The 24,066-nt window shown below is 40.4% G+C and overlaps 1 protein-coding gene across 1 annotated transcript in view; it reads left to right on the forward strand.

Moving 5' to 3' along the window:
- LOC121724270 overlaps positions 1–24,066 on the forward strand; it is a 33,000-nt gene that overhangs the window by 3,163 nt on the left and 5,771 nt on the right. Inside the window, exon 2 of the mRNA XM_042110703.1 lies at positions 12,399–12,401. The gene's annotated coding sequence lies outside the window, so the exon portion shown is untranslated. The remainder of the gene's footprint in view (positions 1–12,398; positions 12,402–24,066) is intronic.

Raw genomic sequence — 24,066 nt, forward strand, 5'->3', positions numbered from 1 at the left:
TTTTCTTTTTTGAATATAGTCCACAAAAAAAAAAAGAGTTGTGAAGGCCGCTGCTTTGTTAAGGACTGAGAAGTCTCTTATTTTCAGCAGATGAAGTCAAGTTATTTAAGGTGACCTGAGGCTGGCTTCTGAGAATGAATGGAACATGTTACATACCAATGAGCACAAACTGTGAGGAAAACAATGTTTAGCAGCGTTGTCTTGAATCTGTCTTGATCTTTTAACACTAACACACAAACTAATTACAGTTTATCAGCATTAATTGAATTATACAGACGATACAATTTAGCATTTCATATTATGATGATAAGAGTCTCCAGTTTCCATCTAATAGCCACATGAACACTGTACAGAAAATTAAATTCCAGCACCATTACCATCAGCAGACAATCATGCTCATCAATATGTATAAAGTGAGATGGATTGAGCTGATATTAATATGATGTTTTGGCTCTTTCATGTGTCTTTTTCCACAGCAGAGGAGGGTGGTAATCAAAATCATCTCAAACTGCAGAGAATAATAATTGCTCCCACTATTTAGCATTTAGTTTTTGAGGGGCTTAATTACATAGCAAATGAGGCGTTCAGGGCTGGCCAGCCTCGCCTGTGCAAAGGTAGACGTGTTGACATCGGTGACCTTGAGGGTGGATGACCTTCACTAATCTTCAGCCTCTCAAGACGCAACTGGGCTCTTGAATAATTCTCTGGGCACAACGCCTCCAGCCATCGACGTGTGATAATGAACATGAATCTCTTGCCTAGGATTTTAATGAGCTTGCCATTACCCACATCTGGGAGCTGGACTAAGTACATACAATCTTAAGCAAGTTGGGAAGGTCTCATATCCATATCTAATGGCAACACACAGATATACTTTTTAATGACACAATTTCTCTGCTGCAAATAGATTAAGCCCGGCGTTGGCAGTTCAAATGGCCCTGGCCATGTGAAGGCTGTGGATTTCTTATGACTTTGCAATTTTCCAGCAAGAGGGTGTGGGAAGGATGCAAAAGCTCCTCTGGATCGACTGAGCTGAAAATTGGAGTGACTGTTACAGACATCAGTTTGTGCTGCCCGGTGCCCTGTTGGAGAGGGGGAGGGACACAGCAGGTATCACTCTCTGTCTACCTGTGCCAGTGCTGGCTCTTGACTGCAATACAAAATAACACCAAATGGAAGACAACCAACACAATGTCCTTTGAACTGGTTATCAGTCCAGGCCCGGATGACATTTCTGGGAGCCCAAACTGCAGCTCAAGCCAAGCTGTCCTGGGTCATCTGAAACCAGATCCGGGGTAGACAAGACAAGGAGACAGCACCCCAGAAGCTGCTCTGTGTGACTGGTGACCACTGGCCTCGCCCAGTCAGCAGTGGGCAGAGCAAGAGCTAAATGGGAGCGATTGAGCACACTTAATGAATACCCGCGAGACAGGAAGCTGTCAGTTTCCCCATTTGCTCTTAATTGGAAGAGTTAATTATATTATATCTCAATTCTCATGTGAGGGGATGTATTAGATGGACAGAGGACAGGCCTTATAATTGACCTTGGACCAAATGAATCAATGGTGTGCACTTTTATTTGCAAAAAAGTATACGTGGCATCTATCCCAGGATTGACCTAGATGTGGTAGACAGACAGTAACCATCGGCCCTGATCCAACCAGGTAGCCGGGAGAAAGCTACCCAAGTGACCTAGGTAGGAGTAACACAAGGGATGGGCGTTCGCCACAGAAATGGAAGAGGACGCCTCAAGAGGCCACACATGTCCCACACGTGTCACACATTGCACACAATTCTTTATTTTGTCGTATGCCATGTCTTCTGCTGGTATAAACACAGACGTGTTTACTGGGTACAGACAGGAGACAACGCAGGGCTTAGTTGGACGCTGAGAGTGTGTGAACCAGCCCAGATGGACTCTGGGGTTGCATCCAGTGAGGCTGCAGAGCTGCCATAATATGCCCTTCATCCACATTTACTGCCTACATTCATTCACATACAAATGTGCTTTTATAATCATGCAAGTGATACTTACACGGACACATATTTTAGCTTCAAGAAGAATGTACTAGAGGGGTTGACCCACAGGGTCATTCATAAGCTAGTGCTGGGACAGGTGAACTGTGGCGGTGGGCAGATAGTGCCAACAGTGCCAGCGTGGCATCAAAGGTAGGCAGAAGGTAATCAGGAGAGTGCCAAGTCGGACGTAATGACTCTCACCACTGCCCATTTCTCTTTCTCTCTCTCTCTGCATCTACCCAGGCTTTCCTCATTCACTCTACTTAGGCCCCGTTTACACGTATGTGGTTATTTTGAAAAACTGAGACATTTTCTTTCGTTTGTGCCCTTCGTTTACACGCAAACGGAGAATTTGCCTCTGAAAGCGATTCTTTCTAAAAACTCTGGCCAGAGTGGAGATTTTGGAAAACTTCGGTTGCATGTAAACTGACAAAAACGGAGGTTTAGGCAGCCAACGTCACGTTAGGCCTATGCACCAGAACTTGCACCTGCGCCCGAAAGTGCAACCTATGTTTAGCCTACATTTTCATTTAGCTATGGTGATCATGGATGCATTCAGAGTAGCAGTCGCATTTATGTTGGTGCAAACTCTGGTTACACTTTACTTGACAGTATCGACATAAGAGTGACATGGCACTATCATTAACGTGTCATAACCAAGTCATAAATGTTTATGACATAACGCTTCTAAAGTGTCATTCGGTTTTTGTCATAACAAATTAGGATTAGGGTTACAGTTCATGTGTCATGACAGTGTCATGTCACTCTTATGTCGATACTGTCAAGTAAAGTGTTACCCAAAATTTTTTGGTCTGTTTGCAATTGCGAATACAGTTTAAAAGAGAAAGAGAAAGTCATTTGTTGCTGTTGTTGCTATTTTCGAGATTCTGATTAGCTAACGTGGACTTGAGCTTCCTGTTACACTGCCACCTACTGGGTTGGCATGCTCTTGACGGGGGTTAGTGCAAACGAAAATGTTCCTAAAACCTGACAGGTGTGCACAATGTTATTTTTATAACAGAGAGGGTAAAATGTCCATTTATGGAAATAGCAAGCCGTGTGTAAACGTGGCCTTACTCATTTTGTTTTATGACTCATTTTACTCTCTACCTGACTCAGGATATCTGTCACCTCTTTGTTCTTGGTCCTTTTCTTCTCCGCTATTTTATTTTCTGAGATATCACTTTGCAACTTTACTGTGCTTTTGTAACTTTTCAAAGCTGTGTCCTGCAGTGTGGCCCCCTTCATCTCGTAGTGTCTCTGTTGTTTTTCCGTCTGTTCAGAAGGACGGAAAGGCAGGTTCACTTTCATCAGAGGCGTTTCATTAGTTTGGAGGGACATGGAGTCAGTGACTTTGCTGTGTTTGTGCCACTCATTGCCAGAAACACAATTCTGTTAAAGTTAGAGGTCCTATGAGTTCTACTGCTTTTGTTTGTTTACTTGCTTCCGCTGATTCTAACCTGCTGAGGACCAACCAATAGTGTTGAGGTGGACCATGGGACATCCAGAGATCAAAGGCAATTTCACACTGAGCAAAACATAATATACGGCACAATAGCAAACTGAGAGGTCTTGCGTGTCACTCAGCCACTGTCTACTAGGGGTTTGACTTTTGCCCAAAAATCATATTCGAAGTTCGTTTGTTTATTAATATTAAAATTTGAATATATTTGAATATGTAATAATAATATTTTAACCATTAAATGTCTTCAGTAGGACCAATATTGGTATCAAACTTAAGTTCTATATGTTCTGTCCACCAGAGGGCAGTGTATCAGTCAATGTCAATAGACTACATACACGAAAGTAGTGACGGACTGGACGGTCTGGCATTTGGGCAGATGCCAGAAGGGCCGTGGCCTCTCGTGGGCCGTTTGGGCCGGCAATCACGGGGCGGCATGCTTGTCGGGTTCGCGCGGCCCCTTCATCGCAAGGCCGGTTCCACATTATCTCTCGGCCCACTATCAAACATCTATAGTGTTAAATGGCGTCTAATCAGTCATTTATCTCTAACTTCCTCTCTTCCTTTTATGCATTGAGAAACTGATCAGTATTTATACCTGATGAGTATATATACTACAGTCATGGTGACCCTCAACATTCTTTTGTAGCCTTATTCAATCAAATGTTTAAAAAGTGCATTGTTTGAAATTGAAATACAATAAATATGCCTGTATCTTTTATTTTATTATTGGTTTACAAAAGTTATATGAAGCAATGACTTCTGGGAATTTCAAAACCGAATGTGCCTAGTTCCTTCAGCACGGGGAATTGTATGCCGATCTAGCATGCCTTGATCCTCGGAATTTTCCCCTTATCAAAGCTAATAAACTAGCATGTAACTAGCAATAAACTAAACATATGGACTTATTTATACAATCTATGAAATTAGAAACGGCACTACACATCGAAACCGATAATAAATCGTTCTGGCTAGTTGTTATTACTTACCCATCCATTTAATCCAGTGTCTTCCATGTCGTTAATCCTGCTAGTCATAGACCACTTGACTGAACTGAACTAGGGAAAACAGCGTCAGAAAGATTCAGTTGCTATCAGTTGATAACAGACATGTTGTACAACACTGCCATCTGCTGGTTGTTCAGTGGAGGGTGTCTTCGCATTCAAATCTAGTGGTATTTATTTGCGGATCTTGGTGTGCAGTAGGAATGTCTCAAAATTACGTCATCGACATGAAAGCAAAAAGGAGATTCCACATACAAAGTCAAGCATATTTATTTTCAAATCTCGAAAATATATATTCAAAGACACGTTTATTTATATAAATTTGTTTATTTATTTGTATGTCACATTTTTATATTTGTATTTGGATATTTATAAATGTATGTATGTATGTACAATCCTCACTCCATAGTCATGTAGCCTACTCAAGTGGCATGCGAACAGAGTTTTTCCACTCTTAAATTAATCAAGAATCGCCTAAGGATACAATTGTCACAGGGTAATTTGGAGGCCTTTATGCTGATGGCGACAGAGAAAGAGGTCGTAATGAACTTGGATGCTGATGACGTGACAGACAGTGTTGCGGAGAAGACAAGCTTCGCACCTTGTGCATAACTGCATGACGTTAATTAAGACACGTTTGTGGAGCGGCTGCTCTAATGATCTATTCCAGGCTATTCTTTTTTCATTTTTATATTGCATTCATTTTTTTGGAGTTGTGCATTGATATATCCATGTTCTTGGTTCAGTCTTTATCAGTGATGCCAGTAACGCATTACTTAGTAACGCGTTAGTCTATTTTGACCACTTTTTTCGGTAACGAGTAATCTAACAAGCTAGTATTTACAAACCAGTAATCAGATTAAAGTTACTTATCTAAATCACTGTGCGTTACTATTTTTGTCATTTTCCTTAGTAAAAAGATATATTCTTTGCTTTCTTCTCGTCTCGGGGATTAACATCATGTAGGCCAGACATGTCAAAGTCAAGGCCCGCGGAATGAATTATCTACGGCCCCCAGGATGATAATTGATTAGTATTAGAACCGGCCCACAGGCCACAGCCGCCGGCTGCTGTTTTGCACGCACCAATACTCCATTCTCCACAATGCAACGGTAGCCCGCACGAACTCACTGTGGCGCCGCAAGTGGGCCTCGGCTTCATTATTCATCAGTATTCAGTCAGGGCAGATGTCAACTTTCAGCTACCCCCCTCCCCAGTGTTGTGCCTGAACGCGTTCATTGAACGAAAGTTCATGAACTCGTTCATATTTTGAGCAAACGTGAACTGAGCATACTGTATTGCCTGATGAACGTTACTGTAAACTCGTTCATTCTGGTGTCTGTGAACGGCACGCTCTTTCAGTTTAACTTCGTTGAATAGGGTGCCAGATTTCTACAGAGCCTTCCATGCGAAAACCCGGCTAAAATACACTGTAAAAAGGCCTTAATATGGCAGCATGCAGGTCACCATTTGTCAAACTATGGGCCGCGGTCCGCAATGTGGACAATGGTCTGCAGAGTGAAATTATTCCCGGGCCATCGTCTGATAATTTGCTGCGCAATTGATCAAGGAGCCGCGCGCGGACAGAAAAAGAAAACAAACATTTCTGCAATTAGGAAATACTTGTTTGGTGTCATCAAACATAGAGGCATAGAATTAAGTCGTGGTATGAGCGTTTATTCAATGCATGCGTGTGCACGTTGGTAGCAAAGCTAAGATTCAACCTATTGGAAGGCTATTTAATTATGAAGCGACATTTAATAGAACGACGTGGATTTATGCAACTTCCATAAAAAACAGAGCACAGACTATATAAAACACTGTTTGGCATTATTAAAGTCAGCCAAAAGCTATTAATTAGTCTTAGTTAAAGATCTCCAGATCAGTGATTTACGCATGATCTGATCCGCCATTTACCATTCACAAAAGCTGGTATTGTGTTTCCTGAATCCTTACATTCAGGCATTCAAATTAAATAGCATATATATTCTATCAGTGTATGATGCTTGCATGAGGGAAACATCCCAAAACAATGGCACCCATATAATTGCTGTTGTTTTGAGAAGTATTTCTCATGCAAGCATCATGCAACAATGCAAAAACAATGAAACTATTGTAGGCCTAATTATATTTTACATTAGTAAAGCAGTACTCTGATGTGCATGTTTTCACAAACTTTTGTGAACAATCTTAGCACTTTAAACATTGACTGTTTTGAAGTGCATGTATAGCAATATAGTATAGCCTAAAAATAATAATAATTGTGATATCATTATGATAATTTGATGGGGGGTGAGAGGAGGGGGTGGGTTCATGTAGGTGGGCCCTATGACCCCAAAGTATGCCTTGACAGGGCCTCAGGTCAAAGAAGTTTGAGAAAGGCTAATGTAGATGACAAAGCAGCAAGGAGGCATCGTATGATCATTTAAATAAGTTTTATGACAAGGTCGGTGAGGATGGGAAAAATCGTACATTTCTGTGCAAACTTTGCCCGCACTTCAGTCACAGTCATTATTCATTTAATCATTAAATAAAATACAGTACACGTCTTGGTTCAATAGGTTACATGACAACATTAAGGTACGTTGTACATTCTGTGCTGGCGACAAAGTGCTGTCTAGCTAGACATCCCAAGTCTCCCACATATTGATATCCTGACGCCCGCAAATTACATCAAATCTCCCGGAACCTAGAGCGAACAAGAGCACGCAAGCCAGACCGGACTTCAAATGGCGTGTGCATCTAAGTTTAACGCGCACATAACGGAGAGGGAGAGAGAGAGGAGTGGTGCGTGCGTGCCTGCAAGCGCATCCAAGGCAGAGAGCATCCTGGTCTGTTTTGCTAAATCAACCAATCAGTTTTCAGTGATATCTCTTTTCTCCCGAACTTAATTAATCAGTTCAGTTAGTGTATCTAGGAACAGGAGCGTCATGGCAGAGTCAGTGCCCCTCAAAAAGGAAAAATGTAAAGCCCATTTCACATCAGACTACACAAAAGTGTACCCAATTGTCTCATAAGAGTAAAACAATAATGATAGTATTGCACACTGCACTGTTTGTAACAGTGACTTTAGCATTGCTCACGGCGGGTTAAATGATTGCAAAAGACTTGTTGAGGTGTGTAATTTCATTTGCCTATTACTCAGGCCTATACTAGTAATCATAATATACTACTATAACAATTTCTATCAATAGGCCTTCCTTATCTGGTGTACTGACTAGACATTATTGAACAAACATCTGCATTTCAGTATCTAAGTAGGTTAGGTTGGGATGTCTGCTATACATTGTTGGCATTACTGTTAAAATGCACTTCCAGTATAGTGAGTATTGGCAAAACCGGATATCATTTTTATGTTGAGATGGTGGGGGTGTTGTCGGCAGCTGCTGAAAGTAACTAATAAAGTAACTTGTAATCTAACTTAGTTACTTTTAAAATCAAGTAATCAGTAAAGTAACTAAGTTACTTTTTAAAGGAGTAATAAGTAATCAGATTATTTATTCAAGGTAACTGTGGCAACACTGGTCTTTATGTATATTAAAGTTAGAGTTTGTCATCAATGGGGCTACAAACGTGGTTGTGTTATGTCCGTGCATGTAAGTTATATCTGTGTGTTGCGGGCACGTGCACGTCCCCGTGTGGGCCGCTGGTTGGTGAAAATACCAGGGCCGTTTTTTAATCCCAGTCCGTCACTGCACGAAAGGCTGAGTATTTATGCGTGTGTTAAAATTGTTATTATTAAGCATAGGGCTGGGCGATAAAACGATAGCGATATGTATCGCAATAGACATCGATATCAATAAAAAAATATGTTCGATAGAACATGTATAATTAAAAGCAACCCAGAGGAAACTTTTGCTTCTCATTTGTATCCCTTCTGTTGCTAAGGAGGCAAAATGGTGATTCTCTTTTAAGGATCATTTAAGTATTACTTTTGTCACAGTTATTTCTCCTAATTTTGCCTTAGGAGAAATAAAACAAGCAAAAGATGAGACACATAGCAATGAGACAAGTAGAAGTCACATAACAGTTTGAGGGTCAAAAAATAGGGCACTCCATAGCATTTCAAACTTTTATTTTATAAAACAAAGCAAAACAGTTGCACTTTAAAATGGACTTCAAGCAATGGAACCATGTTAATGCCTGGATATGTTCTTTTTATAATGTGTATTCTTATTTATTTTTTTGTGTGAGTGTGTATGTGAGTATTGTTTTTAGAAGCTGCATAAAAGCAAATTGCATTGTACAGACCAACTGCACAATGACCATTTAAGTCATTTTCACCAACCATGGAGAAATAAACTAAACAAACCAAACTTGTGCCAAAGCTATTAAATTACACCTAGGCAAATTTTAATGTGGTGTGTAGGCCTAGGTGCAATTGAGTGCCTGTCACTTTAAGAAATACGTAATTACTGTAGCCTTCAAGTCTCACAGTTTTAGGCTAGTGAATAATAGTTGCACATAGTGCATAAGGATATGTGGATGTAATTAATTGTTGTCTATGTCATTAGATAAAATAAATGTAAAAAAAAAAAAAAAAAACAAGTTCATAGAAGGGATCATGTTCAATAATGATTTTAGCACTAATGACGAATGACATACATGACCTGAGCTAGCAGGATTAGTTAGCAAGGAGCTCTCTCCAGATGTAAACGTTTGCAAAGGTTGCGCTGCCTATTTCTAAATGACATTAAACCCAATAGTAGACCTATATCTCATAGCCTAGGTAGGTTAGCAACACAAACTTGAGAGGTGCAAGTGAGTAAATCAACTTGATATTAGCCAATTATTACTTTAATTATACAAGAATCACTTAAGCTAAACTAGCAGCCATCTCTCGCTGTTTATGGCACGACAGCTGCGCATTTGTATGTGAGAAGAAAAGACGCACAGCCACAGGCTTGGGGTGGAGGCACTAGAAGCATGGTCACTCTTAAAAGTATTGATACTAATAAAATGAGGTATTGTGACAAAGCTAATAGCTATTGCAACACTTTTGTAGTATCGGTGCACCGTGCAACACTAAATTAGACGTTCTCTGACGTTACGCAACCCCCTGTTGAATTTTCACATTGTTGTTGTTCCCCCCCCCCCCCCCATTTCACCTTGCTTGCAGGCTAGTATAATGAAATTTAAGACCTTCGTTTAAAATTAAGACTTCGGGAACAGAATTTAAGACTTTTTAAGGCCTTAATTAAGGAACATGACATTTAAGACCCTTTTAAGACTTTTTCAAGACCCCGTGGCTACCCTGCATTAGGTCAGCTATAACAAAAGTACTTCTATACAGCTCTGGGCTATACTTCCCTGTCCATAACTTAGAATTGGCTGTGCCACATTTTCTTTTTCCTATGAACAGCAAACAGTGATTTCCAACAAGAGCTACGGATCAATTCATACCGGATTTGTCCTTTAAGTGATTTGTAAACAAGTAGGAGTGCATAGGGTCAATCCGGTAAAGCAAAGACAATGACTCAATATTAGCCCTAATCTAAATTAGCCCAAAACATTTAGCTCTGATCACTCAAGAGACACTGACAATTTTCAAGAACAAAAACAAAATATAGAAAGTACAGTATACACCATACAACAAATATTGTTGGGGAGTTAATCATTTTGGCTATGTCATTTATTTTTTTTTACTTTTGATGTATGTTCAGCCCATCTGTAAATTATCTTCATAAAACCTAGTGGAAATTTCGCCTCTATCAGTGATTTCGTAGCTACACAGTTTGACGTTAACTGTATAAAGGTTGAATAATTTTAGTGCAATAGAGGCCTACCCTTTATAAAAAGCCCACCAATAATGCTCACCACAATTGGAAATAATTTAAAATAAGAAAAAATTACCCCAGCTTCATGGATGCATTCCACAGTGGCTGCAGATAAAAGGCAAAATCAATCTATCAGTGTGGTAATACTGTAATAGCTCTGAAACTGACAGTTCCAGTCATTGATTTTGATTAGCTGAAACGTGTTCCTTTCTGAATTTCTAAGTTAACCTTACACAAGGTTGCACATCCTTGTGTACACATCCCTACGCAAGGAATGGTTAAAAAATGAAGTTGTTACAAGCTGTGGCCAATGTTCCACTTACCATTGTGTGACAGTCTACATTATTATTGGTGTAGGGAATGGTTATTTTTAAATAAATCATATTAATTTTAACTGTGCATAAGTTAAGACAACCATGCTGAAATGACTAAAAGAGGAATACAAAAAATCATCTGTTGGAAATTGATCTTAATGTCTCAATTAAAAAATGAGGAAAAAATCCAACCTTTAAACACACCAATATTTTTGTGAATGAACCAGGTATCGTAAATTAATAATGTTATTCCTTAAAATACAAGGGGCATAAGTATGTTAAAATCCCATAGAGGCAGGCAGATTTTTATTTTTAAAGGCCAGTTATTTCATGGACTCAGGATACTATGCATCCTGATAAAGTTTCCTTGGCCTTTGTAATTAAAATAGCCCCACATCACATACCCTTCACCATACCTAGATATATCATGGTTTTATTTCAGTTAGGCTAATAGCTGGTTTGATTTGCATGCTACAGATTCTATTAATTGCAAACGAAATGTTGACTGGAAAGTTATTCATGACTGCAGATGCTGACTTGCCTATTTCTCGATCCCTCGACCGCAGCAACGCTACTTCCTAGTTTACCTGGGTTACAAGAATGCCTTTGTCCTGTTACCATATGGTGTAATTTAGCAGGTTAAACAAAAGTGAGAACATATTGTGGGAAAAAATATACTTACCATTTTGGTCCGCTGTTTGTTCAGCAATTTGATCTAATGGTCTAGTGTAGTCTTCCAATTTTTTAAGAAGCTGCCGGCCTCTTTAAAGTGGCATTGAGCTGTAACCAGTTTAAACCAGTGGCAATAACATTAGCTTCGTCATCTTGACTGACATCCCAAAGACATTTTAAAATTCCGTGCATTTTGGCTACAGCATGGCTTAACACCATTCAAAACATACAGACTAAAGCTGTATAAGGCAAAGTAAGCTAGCAACGTTAAATTGTCTAACGTTAGCTTTTTAGACAAGCTGCACAGATGTAACTTAAAAGTGGCTAACATTAAACTAGCTAGCTAACTTTATGTGCTGCTTCGTCAGGTTGTTCAGTGATATATTGAGTCTAAAAATATGCAAGAACGTTAGCAAATTACCAAAATGTTAATGTACCTTCTCTGAGTTTTCGTGGTGGCAAGTTCTGCACAATCCTTCCCACACACCGTTTCACTGGGCGCCAAATCTAGACTGGATTCATTTTCTGGTAGGAGTCTTCTGCACGCGAGTTTGCCACGACCGACCGTAGACCTCTAGAGTCTTGCTCTCTCTAACTTGCTAACTTAATAGCGAGTTGCATCGCAAGTTAGCTCTGGGGTAGCAAAAATCAAATTGTGCTGCCTTCACATACCAGAAATTATAATATCCACTCGAAGGTTGAGGACAAAAGTGCGTTCAGGAAAACGTCTGCATCTCCGATTTCGTCGTCTCCCTGCGCAAGAATTTAACAGGTGATCTCCTTATATGGGCAACGATGGTAGCTTTTTTGTAGGCGAACTTCAGAGGTCTCTGTCAGAGCCATCGTCATGTGTGATGGTCACATCACATTGTTAGCTACTGTTTGCAAATGTGAACTTGAAAATATGTGCAATTAAAACAAATAAGCCAATGAAAATCATTTGAGAATTGTTGTACCACAGCCAGAGCTCTTATAGATCAGACTAATTATAAAACAAATAGGTCTGGATGAGAGAGCTCTCTGATGGATAAGCCTGAGTAAAATATGAGATATATAAATTGAGCAAGTCTGAGTATTGTATAAGCCTTTGCTGAGATCTCTTTTGTAAATCAAAAAAGGACTAAACTGAGATGAATGAGAACGGTTCAAGCTTGTGAAGAGATCTCTTTTACAGAACTGATGGAGCCTAATCTGAGATTTAACAAATATCTCTAATCTGAAATGAGAATTGCGTGAGTTTACAGAGAGAGCTCTCTGGTCTTTTAGATTAAAGGGAGTCTACACTGAGATAACTTAACTCTTTTGCTCCAGAGACAAACCTGAGAAGCGGGAGACAAAAGCAATAATCTCATTTTTATATCACTGTGATCTCATTATTGTCTAGGAGAAACAATTGAGAAAGAGAAGAGCTCTCATTTTAACATTTTCTTTCCTCTGGGAACACACACCTCCTGCCTGACGTTGTCCATAAATAAATAGGCTAAATATATCTTGCATTGTAGTATGTCAAACTCTACCAGAGTAGGCGATAGCAGTAGGCCTACCTCAACACAGACTCTCCTTGCCCCGTGCACCCTCTCTCTCCCTCTCAACAGGCGCATCCCTCCTCAGCATGCACATGTAATCCAAACATTAATCATGCAAGACGACTGGCTAAATTGCTATTCGGTTAGCATCATTAGCATGCTGCACGAATTTGTTCAAAACTGTTGCATTCAAATTGACGGCTAAATTCTAATCATCTCAATCCCGATGCAAATGGAAAAGTATTTTCCAAGACTCAAACAGGCCTGTACCAAGGAGAAAAAGTATTCATTTGAAACTTAAACACACGTGGGGAAACTGAACAGTCTAACCAGTAGACTATGATAACTAGCAAATTAAGCTAACGTTACTTTGTTTACAATATTTCCAGGCTTCAACCACTGCTGCTTTTCATTCAGACTTTTTTTGAGTGTTTTTCATTATTGTGTTGCCATATCTTTTCCCTGTTTGCTTTGATTGATAACTGAGGTGATTAAAATCATAGGAAGGTTAAAATAAGCGCGGGGTTGATTAATTGTTATATTTACCGATGCTTATTTATACTGATAAAAATAATAATGAAAAATGTAAGGCCTACTAAAGATGCCACTGGGCCCAGTTTCCCGATAACGACGGAGACACGCTCTTAAGAGGGTTTTCTACGATTCATCTTACGATCATTCGTTTGTTTTTTTCCGACTGTTTCCCGAACATGCTCGTAGCATGAACGCGCAGGCACTGCTCTTAAAGGGACACCAGGCAAGCCTGATGCTTTCTCTACAAAACTCCCCCTCGCTCGGTCTGAAGCTTTTTTCCTTTTCTCTGCGTCTTCTGTCAAGGGTTTTCGCTGGCTCTGCCATTATACACACATTTGCAACCATCTCTAGCGTTTCGTTAGCCTGCCTCTGTGCTGTAAACTGATCCTGCTTCGGTCGGCGCGTAGGATACACCGAACTTGCAAGTGGGATATTCTTCCTACAGGCAGTAGGGGCGGGCGAGAGAGCCTTCATTCGCCCCGTAATGAGTCATTTAACCATATACCGACTTACGAAGATGATTAATTAACACGAAAACGTTGCCTGGTGTCCCTTTAAGATGCTCTTAAGGGGAGCTGTCCACGTTAATAGTTCTGAAATATCCTCTAATTTGATGGTGATGTGACTGCACATCACAGCTATAGGCCTACCATTCAAACGTCGGATCTACACATTAATTCACATCAATACGAAAATAGAAACACTTTGACATCTGCATGTAAGCATCCCAAGTAGGCTAGGTTATATACCACACACAGACATAAATAATTGTAATTATTTAAGATTAGATTGTTGCAATAATTTTTCGTGGTGTCACTTAAGAACACGTTTGAAGATAAGAAAGAAGTCGAGTAAGAAAGTGAGGAAATGTGTAGGCTTAGATTTTGATGCAGTACAGGCTAAATTACATGTTCCTTTCTATGCTACCTCATAGGCCTAATAAATTATAGCCTTCACTTAGCAAAGATAATGGCAAACTATTCTGGCAACTAGGGCTGGGACAACGCGTCGACGTAATCGATGACGTCGACGCAAAAAATACGTCGACGCAAAATATGCGCGTCGATTCGTCAAGCATAACGTGTGCTGCTTAATATTTTTATCAAAACCGGCCAGCACACATTGATGTTGTACTATTTAAATTAAAGATAAGATAAAATAATTTTCATTGAGCTGCACTTTTTACTCACACAGCCTTTCCTCGCCCCGCCCGCTCTCTCTCGTAACGAGCCCGCTGCTCCTCCTCTGATTGTTGATGGATTGTTGTTGCCACATAGAAGCACTGCATAGAACACAGTGGGCTAAATTGCTATTAAATCCGCTTAGCATCGTGACCATGCAGCGCAAATTTGTTCAAAACTGCTGCATTAAAGTTAAAGTAAACTCTGCTAAGGTCTTATCACAACATAGTACATTGAGGAGACTAAACTAAGTTAAGTTACAGTATGCAATCAAGCAGTATCTCAAAGCTAATGTTAGAATACTGTTTGGATGTCAAGTTTAGCATGCTTACTTACAGCTGCTTGTATTTCGTTACTCATGCAGGGCTCATTTTATTGACTCTGAATGTTTGCAAAATCCTGATGTAAATGGAAAGGTGTTTTCCAAGACTCAAAAGTGCTTGTCCCAAGGAAGTACGAACCGATTTGAACTAACTACGTTATGAATTGCATAAACACATCAGCAGCCTTCTAACTGTGTTAATGTTAATTGCAAGACGTCTTAAAGTGACAGGCACTCAATTAGACCTATACACTACTGAACTTTATTGAATGGTACCTCTGACTAAGAATGCATTACTTTTCAGTTGTATAGCCTTTTATTTGGGAATCTTAAGAGCAATAAACATATATTTCAATGTTAAAGAATTCATGTTTAATTCATTCAGATATGTAAATAAACATGTATAAGTTGCTATTAGCCAATTAATGAGGAGATAATCGAATCGGACTGAAAAAATGAATCGTTAGATTAATCGATGCATCGAAAAAATAATCGCTAGATTAATCGTTTATCCCAGCCCTACTGGCAACGTCTCGTTTCATAACTGGATTGCATTTTGGTCCGCTTTTCATCACATTATTATGACTATGAAATGTAGGCTATACTATTTTGCACGCTAAAATCTGATTCATCAGGTAAAAACAATAAAGAATGGGAACGTAAATTGGATTATGTATTCTGTTGTCATTCCTCTGTATGTCCTGTTGGTGACCTCAGTGAGAAGTACTGTTAAGACGCTTTTAGCCGGTAACGAGAACTCTGGAGCACTCGTAGATCTACGAGTGTTTTCACAACGTTCTTAAGCTACGATGGTTTTAGTAAACAGTCGGCAAATCTTAAGACGTTCGTAAGAGGGACTTTACGACGCTCTTAGGCTTAAGATGCTTTCGGGAAACTGGGCCCTGGTCCGTAGAGTGCGCTCACAATGGGAGTTCGTCTGTCATGCTGCAAATTAAATAGCCCGCACTCTCCCTCTCGCTACACTGTTGCGTTTTAAAAGCGAAACTGATGCCACAATCGGTCTGGGTTTGCCGAAGTAGCCTATGCTACAGGCTGCATTTATTACAGAAAATCAGCAACATAGCATGTAGGTCTAGTCTACACTGTGCCTATTTAGAGACAGTAGCATAGGCCTAAGGTTGCCGCGACAACAACAGTCACCATCAGGCGCGCCAGCAGGAATGAATGGTAAGCGCACTATCTACCCCTCCGCACGCAACAAAACATTGAAAGGCTTAATAATATTTGTCCGTTTCCCGGTTTCGATTGTGCATTGTTCACCTAAAAAGTAGCCTAGTACAAAATCCATATGCAATATACAACAACGCCTAATAACGACCTATTCATTTGGACAACTTTATACGGCCCTATAAAGAGTAAAGTTACCTTTAGTTTTGTTCTAGTTTGTCGTTGTGTATGGCTTTAAACAGCGTTCACGCTTTAACATCAGTAAACATTATTCAGTATAATCCAGATGTAATGCTAACGTTTTGACAAGCATTTTGCCTACCTTGTTCATCTGAAATAACTCCTAGTTCGCGCTTTAACATCAGTAAACATTATTCAGTATAATCCAGATGTAATGCTAGGTCATCTGGACATAAACAAAATGCCTCATCCTCTAATAAGTACAATATGAAGTGGACTAAATAAAAACATGATGTTGGGATAAACACCGACAGTATAGGGGCCCACTAAAGATCGTCGCACCCCCTTTAGTGAACGAACCATTAGCTCCGCCCCTGAAGGTTAAGTTTAAAATAAAAGTGTCTATTATGTCTATGTGGGAGCTCACTAAGCGCAAACCAGCCAGGATGCTAATGTCATCTACAGGAGCCCAGATGATCAATAATAGCTTTGCTAATGAGCTCGCGATTTTACTTCACCAGGCGTGAAAAAAACCTCGGAATCTGAATTGAAAACAACGTTTACAACCAAATACATTTACAAAAAATTATTTCCATAGGCTACAGGTTCGAATATTAAGAGATCCCTAAGATTCGTTCGAATATCTTTAATTTTTAAAATAATCGAATTATATTCGAATAACGAAGTTCGGAGTCAAAGCCCTACTGTCTACTTTTTTAAAAAATCATGACTGCACCGATTGACGTTGTTTTGTGAAAGTGAAAATGTGGATGTGTTATCATCCAAAAGTAAACCCTAGGTTGTTGTTAGACTGTTGTTAGTTTCCCTTTAATATCGCAGTTTTGATGCCCGTATTTTGTATGTTATAGTAATATTGCACACGTTTCATCTAGTTATTAATTCGCAGGACATTCAATCCTTTTACTAACGGTTATGAAGAAATATGTATATGTAGCTGACTCATGCCGAAACTATACATTAGGCCTACCAACCTAATTCGCTTCTAATTACACCAGTGTAGAGGACAAATTAACCTCACTTAAAGTTACCATAACCTCCGATGTAAAACCGTTAGTTTACTAACTAGCTAACTGTGGAACTTCAATATAACCAAAGATCCTTGATTGATCCGCTTTTACCCTCTCTAGAATAACAGTCCATTATCTCATCTTAGTTGTAGGAAATACACTCGTATTTCAAGTGATATAATTAAGGTATGAATTATGATTAGTTGACATTATAGCCTATGTAAAGTTAAAGGACAATTCCGGCGCAAAATGAACCTAGGGGTTAATAACCAATGTGTACCAAGTTCGACCGTTCGCTGGGATTTATTTTCATGCTAGTCGAATGTGACCAGTTTTATTGCAAACCGCTAATTAGCGTTTAACGCTAGCCTTCGGGGCATACGTACAGTAAAAAGAAATTGCTATACCACTAACAAGGCTCAAAATAGCACCAACAACGTTTCACGCGAGATTCACTTCGCATCCCAGAGTTCTGTTTTCCCAAGGCGCCTGCCTGTATGTGAACCAGACGTGAACGGTAATGTGTTTCTTTTTAATAAACTGCCTGTACACTTACAAAGTTCTCAATGCTTCGGTTTACATGTAGAGACCCTCATTATTCTACTGTGTAAGTGTGGTGCTATTTTGAGCCTTGTTAGTGGTATAGAAATAGCGATTTCTTTCTACTGTACGTGTGCCCCGAAGGCTAGCGTTAAACGCTAATTAGCGGTTTGCAATAAAACTGATCACTATACATTATTTTGTGAGACTTTATACTTTTACTCAACTACATTTTGTAGGGGAAAATCTTACTTTTTACCCCACTACATTCCAAAACCCTGTCGTTCCTTTCAACGTTCCTTTCAAGTTTCCACAACATGCATGCGTTACCATAGACAGTAAAGTGACAGGTCCAAACGTGCACCACAAATCATTTTCCAAACACCGCGCCGGCCTTTCAAACAAGGAAAACGGCCCATTGGTTAATTTTCAGCACTGACAATGGCCTGGTCCAATGAAATCTCTGGAATATATCTCCTTAGCTGCCCCCTGTAACTTGCGTCTGCATTTCGCAGTGTGGGGCAGTAGGTGCCTTCTTGCTGGGCAAAACAAATGACAAACCGTGCAATAGAGGAGTGAGAAGAAGTTAAGATATGAGGAAGATTTTCTGAAGTGTAGTGCTGGTTGTGGTTGCCAACATGAAGTAGCAGTAAGCACTAGCGCCTAACATCAATGCACACGAACAGAAGATGCTGTAGAAGTGCATCCCGACTTGGGGGCAGGTCCCGCAGTTCATCTTTAACTGTGCTTAAACAGCTGGAATCTGAGCTCATCTATACTCGCACAGTCGCAAAGTCCAGCCTTGTTGTACCAGCTCATTACCCAGGGCTCAATAACTTCCATGCTGTTCTGAACAGTCTATACTAGGGCAGCAACTTAGTCCTCTCAAAACCGCAGTGAGCTAGCCTGGGTATACCCATGCTGCCTTGCGCGCTCGATTTTCGAACTGCGAGACAGCATGATGTCCATGACCACATCCTCAGGCAGGAATTTGCCTGCCTTTGATATCCAATCACAGAACGAGGAGGGAAGGAAAGACAATGATGCATACTATTTCGACAGACGGAAGCTTGTAGTTTATTCATTCGAAGCTTATGATAGAAATTCGTAGCGCCCAATAAATGGCTCTGGACGATCGTGAACCACGCTTGTGTGCCCTCACCTTAACCCTAGATTTGGGTGCCTTGGAGGCAGCGCTGCCTGGAAGGTGCCATTGAGGGTTCAAACCATAGATAGACCATCTCCACCAAGCTTCTTGTGTGCTTCGGTGAATGAGTAGAGCTGGCGTTTGTCCGGAACAGCAAAGTCGACGATAAGTCCGATTCCTGTTCCTGTGAGGGAGGCTTTTGGTCATGGGACTGCTGTCTGGTCATGCTGCGTCTCAGCCTGGGATTTTGTCCCTCCGCTTAGGAGCGGTGATGGCAGTTATGTACCTTCCTCCAGGTTCCTGTGGTGGATTTAAAAATGACAACATTTAAGAAATGTACCTGATTTGGTCATTTATTTTGTTGTCAGGGCACATCTGGAGAGGTAACTATTCACTTGTTCCACCTCCTCGCCAGCAGTTGTCCCAGCCCCCGTCTGATTCCGGCCACTCCATTTTATCTGTGAGGAAATAACATTTCAAAGCTATAGCACTAATTCGCATAGATAATCACTGTGAAATTCTTTATATTTCATACACAACAAATGCCATTTCTTACCTCGCACTTTGTGGCATGTACTCTAGCACGCACAATGCTCAAGAATGGCCTCATCGTTAGCATTTGACGCAGAATTGGGATAACTGTGGTGATTTTCTGCAAATATGGCCAGTACTTGCAAGTCACGTCCATTGCAAAAATCTTTGGCTTCATTGCCTGAAGGCTGTGTTGGAGGTATAGGGGATAGGCATAGATTTCACCTCTATGTTTAGTGCCTTGAGGATGAAACCATGCCTACACACTGCAAGCTCAAGCAGTATAAATATAATGTATGTTTAAGAGAACAATATCTTAACCTCAAAACTAGAACGTACCTTGCATGCCTGCACGGTTGGTGCGGTATTCCAACAGTTTCGCAAACGCCTCTGGAGAAGGCAGGTGCAATGACCTTGAGTTCCTTAAAGGTCTCAAGGAGATCAGTCCTGAAGACTGTGTTGGACGTAGTAGAAGCTGGCCAGTACCCATTCCAAAGGAGGTCTCTAAATTGGGGTGACCATTCCTGGTGACATTTCTAGCATTTATGCACAGGTAGGTACAGGTCATACCGACCTTAAATGTAAACAGCAATGAGAACAATGAAGATATAATAATACAAAATAATAATAAGATAATAATCCATGAATCCATGTAATCAACATTAAATGGTACTGAGAACAGGACACAATATACTGTAGATCCCCTGTCTAAGATCAATTGTTACTGGTATACACTCATAATGAGTGGGAACAGAAGACTACATAAAAGCTTTCCTTTAACCATTGATGGTTATTAAAATTACCGGCTTTCCAGGCACAACAGTGTGTTTCGCAACGTCACAGGAACACAAGGACCCTCGCACAGTTGGCAAGATGCAAGCTGAAGATGCAGCATTACAATTGGTTGTGAAAAGGGTTTCAGTCTAAAGCTGCTGAAATTAAAGGAAGATTGCACGGTAGAAAGTTACATTGGTCTTGTTTACGATATCCCTGCTCCAAAGGCGGAACTCCCTTTTGAAAGAAAGTTGAGGGTGGAATGGCTTAAAAAAACCCATCAATAACACAATCACGATTGTGGAGGGGCATTTGGCTGTGGATGAGGATGTCACAGTCCGCACACAACCACTATCTGGGAAGGCATTCCAAGCACCTACGGTAAAGAACAAAAAGTAAAAAGTGACAGTCAGTTTAAATATACTGTGTAATTTCCCAATACAATACTGTGTGACACACTGTGAGAGTAAACTTTATCAGAGCTGGCTGACCCCAGTGTGACCAACATCCTCGGCCTACATGAGGCAGCTCACGTGGAAGGGCCGAGCTTCCCTCCAGGTCTCCGTCGCTCTCTGCTGATGCTCATGCCAGCTTAAGCGTACTACATACTCGCCGCACCCGACCGGTAGCGTGACAATGTGACGTCAAAATTGCGTCATTTCCTCTGTCGCACAAGAAATTTCAGCCTTGTGCAGGCAGGTCGTGCACAGGAGATTTTTTTTCAGATGTGCGCGACAAGCAGGATGAGCTTGAAGCCAAGATCAGGAAAAAATCTCTTTCCACCTCAGGAAATTACACAAACTCATCTCTCAGCACCAGCCAGCTAGCTAAAATTTCCCTCGGAATGAATAAACTTATCTATGTATCTATCTATCTAGCTGCACACACCTTGGAAACTAGATGGTAATGATGGTAGTTGTGAATAGCAGCAACCGATGTCTGAAGTATCATCACAGAGGGTAGTTTTTACTGCCATTTCAGGAGAATATTGCAACTAGTCGCGACCACCACGCGCGAGTATAAATGGTTACGGCGCTCCCGTGATGTCACATTGTCGTGCTACCGGTCGGGAGTGGCGAGTATGTGGGACGCTTTAGAGTGGCACTCTGCTGTTCCGCAGAAAAGAACATTGTAAGCCTCTCCAAGCTCGTTTCTGATCAGAGAGTAGGAACATACTGTTAATAAATAATAATAATACATTTGATCTGTAGTGACTGAGCAATCCGTTTATGCCTAGTGCTATAGGTAGTTCAAGTTCTTTAGTAAATTAAGACAAGTTTACAGTGCACATAAAAAAACTTTTTCAACTTATTTCTTAAAATTAAAAATCTTTTATCAACTTATTTCTACACAACTCTAATGCATCTAACTCAAACTTCTTCCACAGATTATTCTGGCACTGGCAGTGACTTCATGCAGCAGCAGTAGAAGCAGACATTACAATGTCGATATATTTACCAAATTCAATTTCAGGAGTTGGCGTGTTCATCCCAGGAGTAGACCAGAGTGCATCCATAGTAGGCGAAGGAGAAGATAAGGCTGCGAGCAAATATAGCAAGATTGAGTTCATGTGAAAAAATATTCAAATCAATGAAAAACATCACTACTTTAACATGCAAAGCTACTTTAACACATTAAACCATGAAATGCATTGACCAATAATCATATTCCGCTTTGCGTTGTGACAAACCCCTTAGCCGTTCAGACGAACACACAGCCTCTTGTGGCTTATTGCTTAAATCTCTTTTGTGAAATATGCTGCATGCTGCACACAGCTGCATGCACACAAATACTATGTGATACTACTATATGATACTTTTTGTATGCACTGTATATTGCCGGTCTGGAGGGCTTATATACGACTGCCTGAGGTTGCAGTTGAGGCAGAGGCTTGGCTACACTGTCCAGGGAAAACAGACTAACACCCCTTAACTATATATTTTCTAAAAAGCAAATAACCTGTAGATGAGATTTAGCACCATTTAAGAGATGCCCCATCTTCCTCCATGCTATTCACAATGCATAGTCTTCTATTATGTATAGGCAAATCTAGTGTGAAGTGAAATGTGGGGGGAGCCGTGGCCTACTGGTAGGGCTTCGGGCTTTAGACCGAAGTGTTGGCGGTTCGATCCCCGACCAGTAGGAAAAATGATAGATAGATACTTTATTGATCCCCATGGGGAAATTCAAGGGTCTCAGTAGCATACAGACATCACACACAACATGCACTTACAGCAGAAATGGTAAACATAAGTATAAGTATAAACATATAACTAAACTCCACTGTACAATAAAGACAGTAGAAGATAAGAAAGATAAGAAAACTAAATACTAGGGGTGTCACGATTCGATTCGATTTTCGATCTTTTTCAAATATTACTATTGATGCATTCCTTATATGTTATTTACTCTTTTTGGTCTTTTCTTTTTCGGGGGGCTTTTATTTTGAAACCGCTTTAAAACCGTTCCAACCGAGATTGTAATGTAAACAGAACTAACATTAGGCTAAAACAGAGACGTGAACATATTGAAATGAAACAACACAGAATGTTAATTTGATTGTTTCAGCACACTCTGAAGAGACCCAAGGTTAGTGTTCATGGAATATGTAAATGTGCATTTTAAGCCTTAAAGTAACTTTGGACTGTAATTAGACCATCTTTTCACTTGCTAAGTTGAGTAGGCTAAGTTAGTTTTAACGGACGTGAATGAACGAATACTTCCACACCGGTGATTTCAAAGTAGCATAAGGGGCTTTGATTTCGGTAGGTTGATGTGTAGGCCTATATTTTAACTGGCTGCAGCCTAAAATTAGAGGAGTGTTGACGCTGCAGTTCAGCACGTGCATGTGTGTTTGTGCATCTTGGCATACATGCTGGACGTGACATTGGGGGTGTGGCTGCATCGTCGATTCTACTTTTAAGTTCGAAGTTCGAGATTGAGATGTAATTTCGATCGATTTCTAAATAAAATCGAAATCGTGACACCCTTACTAAATGTATATTATACACTATATAAATTAAATTAAGAAAGTCCAATGTGCTTGAGGGTGATCAAGCATAAGACAGTAGTGACAGTAGGGACGGGACTGGTAAGGTGCTCAAGGGAGTGAGTGCAAAAAGTAGTCCAACCATAGTCCTTTAGTTATGTGTGCATGGCAAGGTGCTCAAGAGAGTGAGTGTCATGGTGAAGGTGCAAAAAGTAGTCCAACATTAGTCCAACAGTGAAAGAGTAAGGTCTAGAGACCAGCATAAATAATATGGACAAATAGGAGAGTAAAGTATAATGTAGACAAGGTAAAATAAAAAACTATTTCAGTGCAAGAACAGGTTGAGGTAATAGGGTTATAGCCATTCATTCATTCAGTATTGTAGCAGAAGCCTGACCGCAGCCATTGATCATGTGTGCTAATATAGCATGAAAAACAGTGTAGCAGTAAAACAGTAGTGAAAACATTAGGCTGTGTACATTAGTAAAGCAGTAGTGGGCAGTCAGTACTCAAACATGGAGAGGGTGGAGAGGCAGACAGACTAAGCAGAGAAGTATTCTCTCCTTTTCCCTTTAGTGAGGCATTGAACAGTTCAATGGCCCTAGGAACAAATGACTTCCTCAGCCTTTCAGTTGTGCATGGCAGTGAGCGAAGTCTCCAGCTGATCAAGCTCTTTTGGTTTTTGATAGTGCTGTAGAGTGGATGACATTCATTGTCCAAGATGTTGATCAGTTTGTTTAGGGTCCTTTTGTCAGATATTGAAGTGATGCACTCCAGTTCAGCTCCCACTACAGAGCCAGCCTTCCTTACCAGCCTGTCAAGTCGCCCAGCATCCTTCTTCTTTGTGCTTCCTCCCCAGCATACCACTGCATAGAAGA

This window comes from Alosa sapidissima, chromosome 1 (assembly GCF_018492685.1).
Source record: "Alosa sapidissima isolate fAloSap1 chromosome 1, fAloSap1.pri, whole genome shotgun sequence".
NCBI classification, from domain to species: domain Eukaryota; kingdom Metazoa; phylum Chordata; class Actinopteri; order Clupeiformes; family Clupeidae; genus Alosa; species Alosa sapidissima.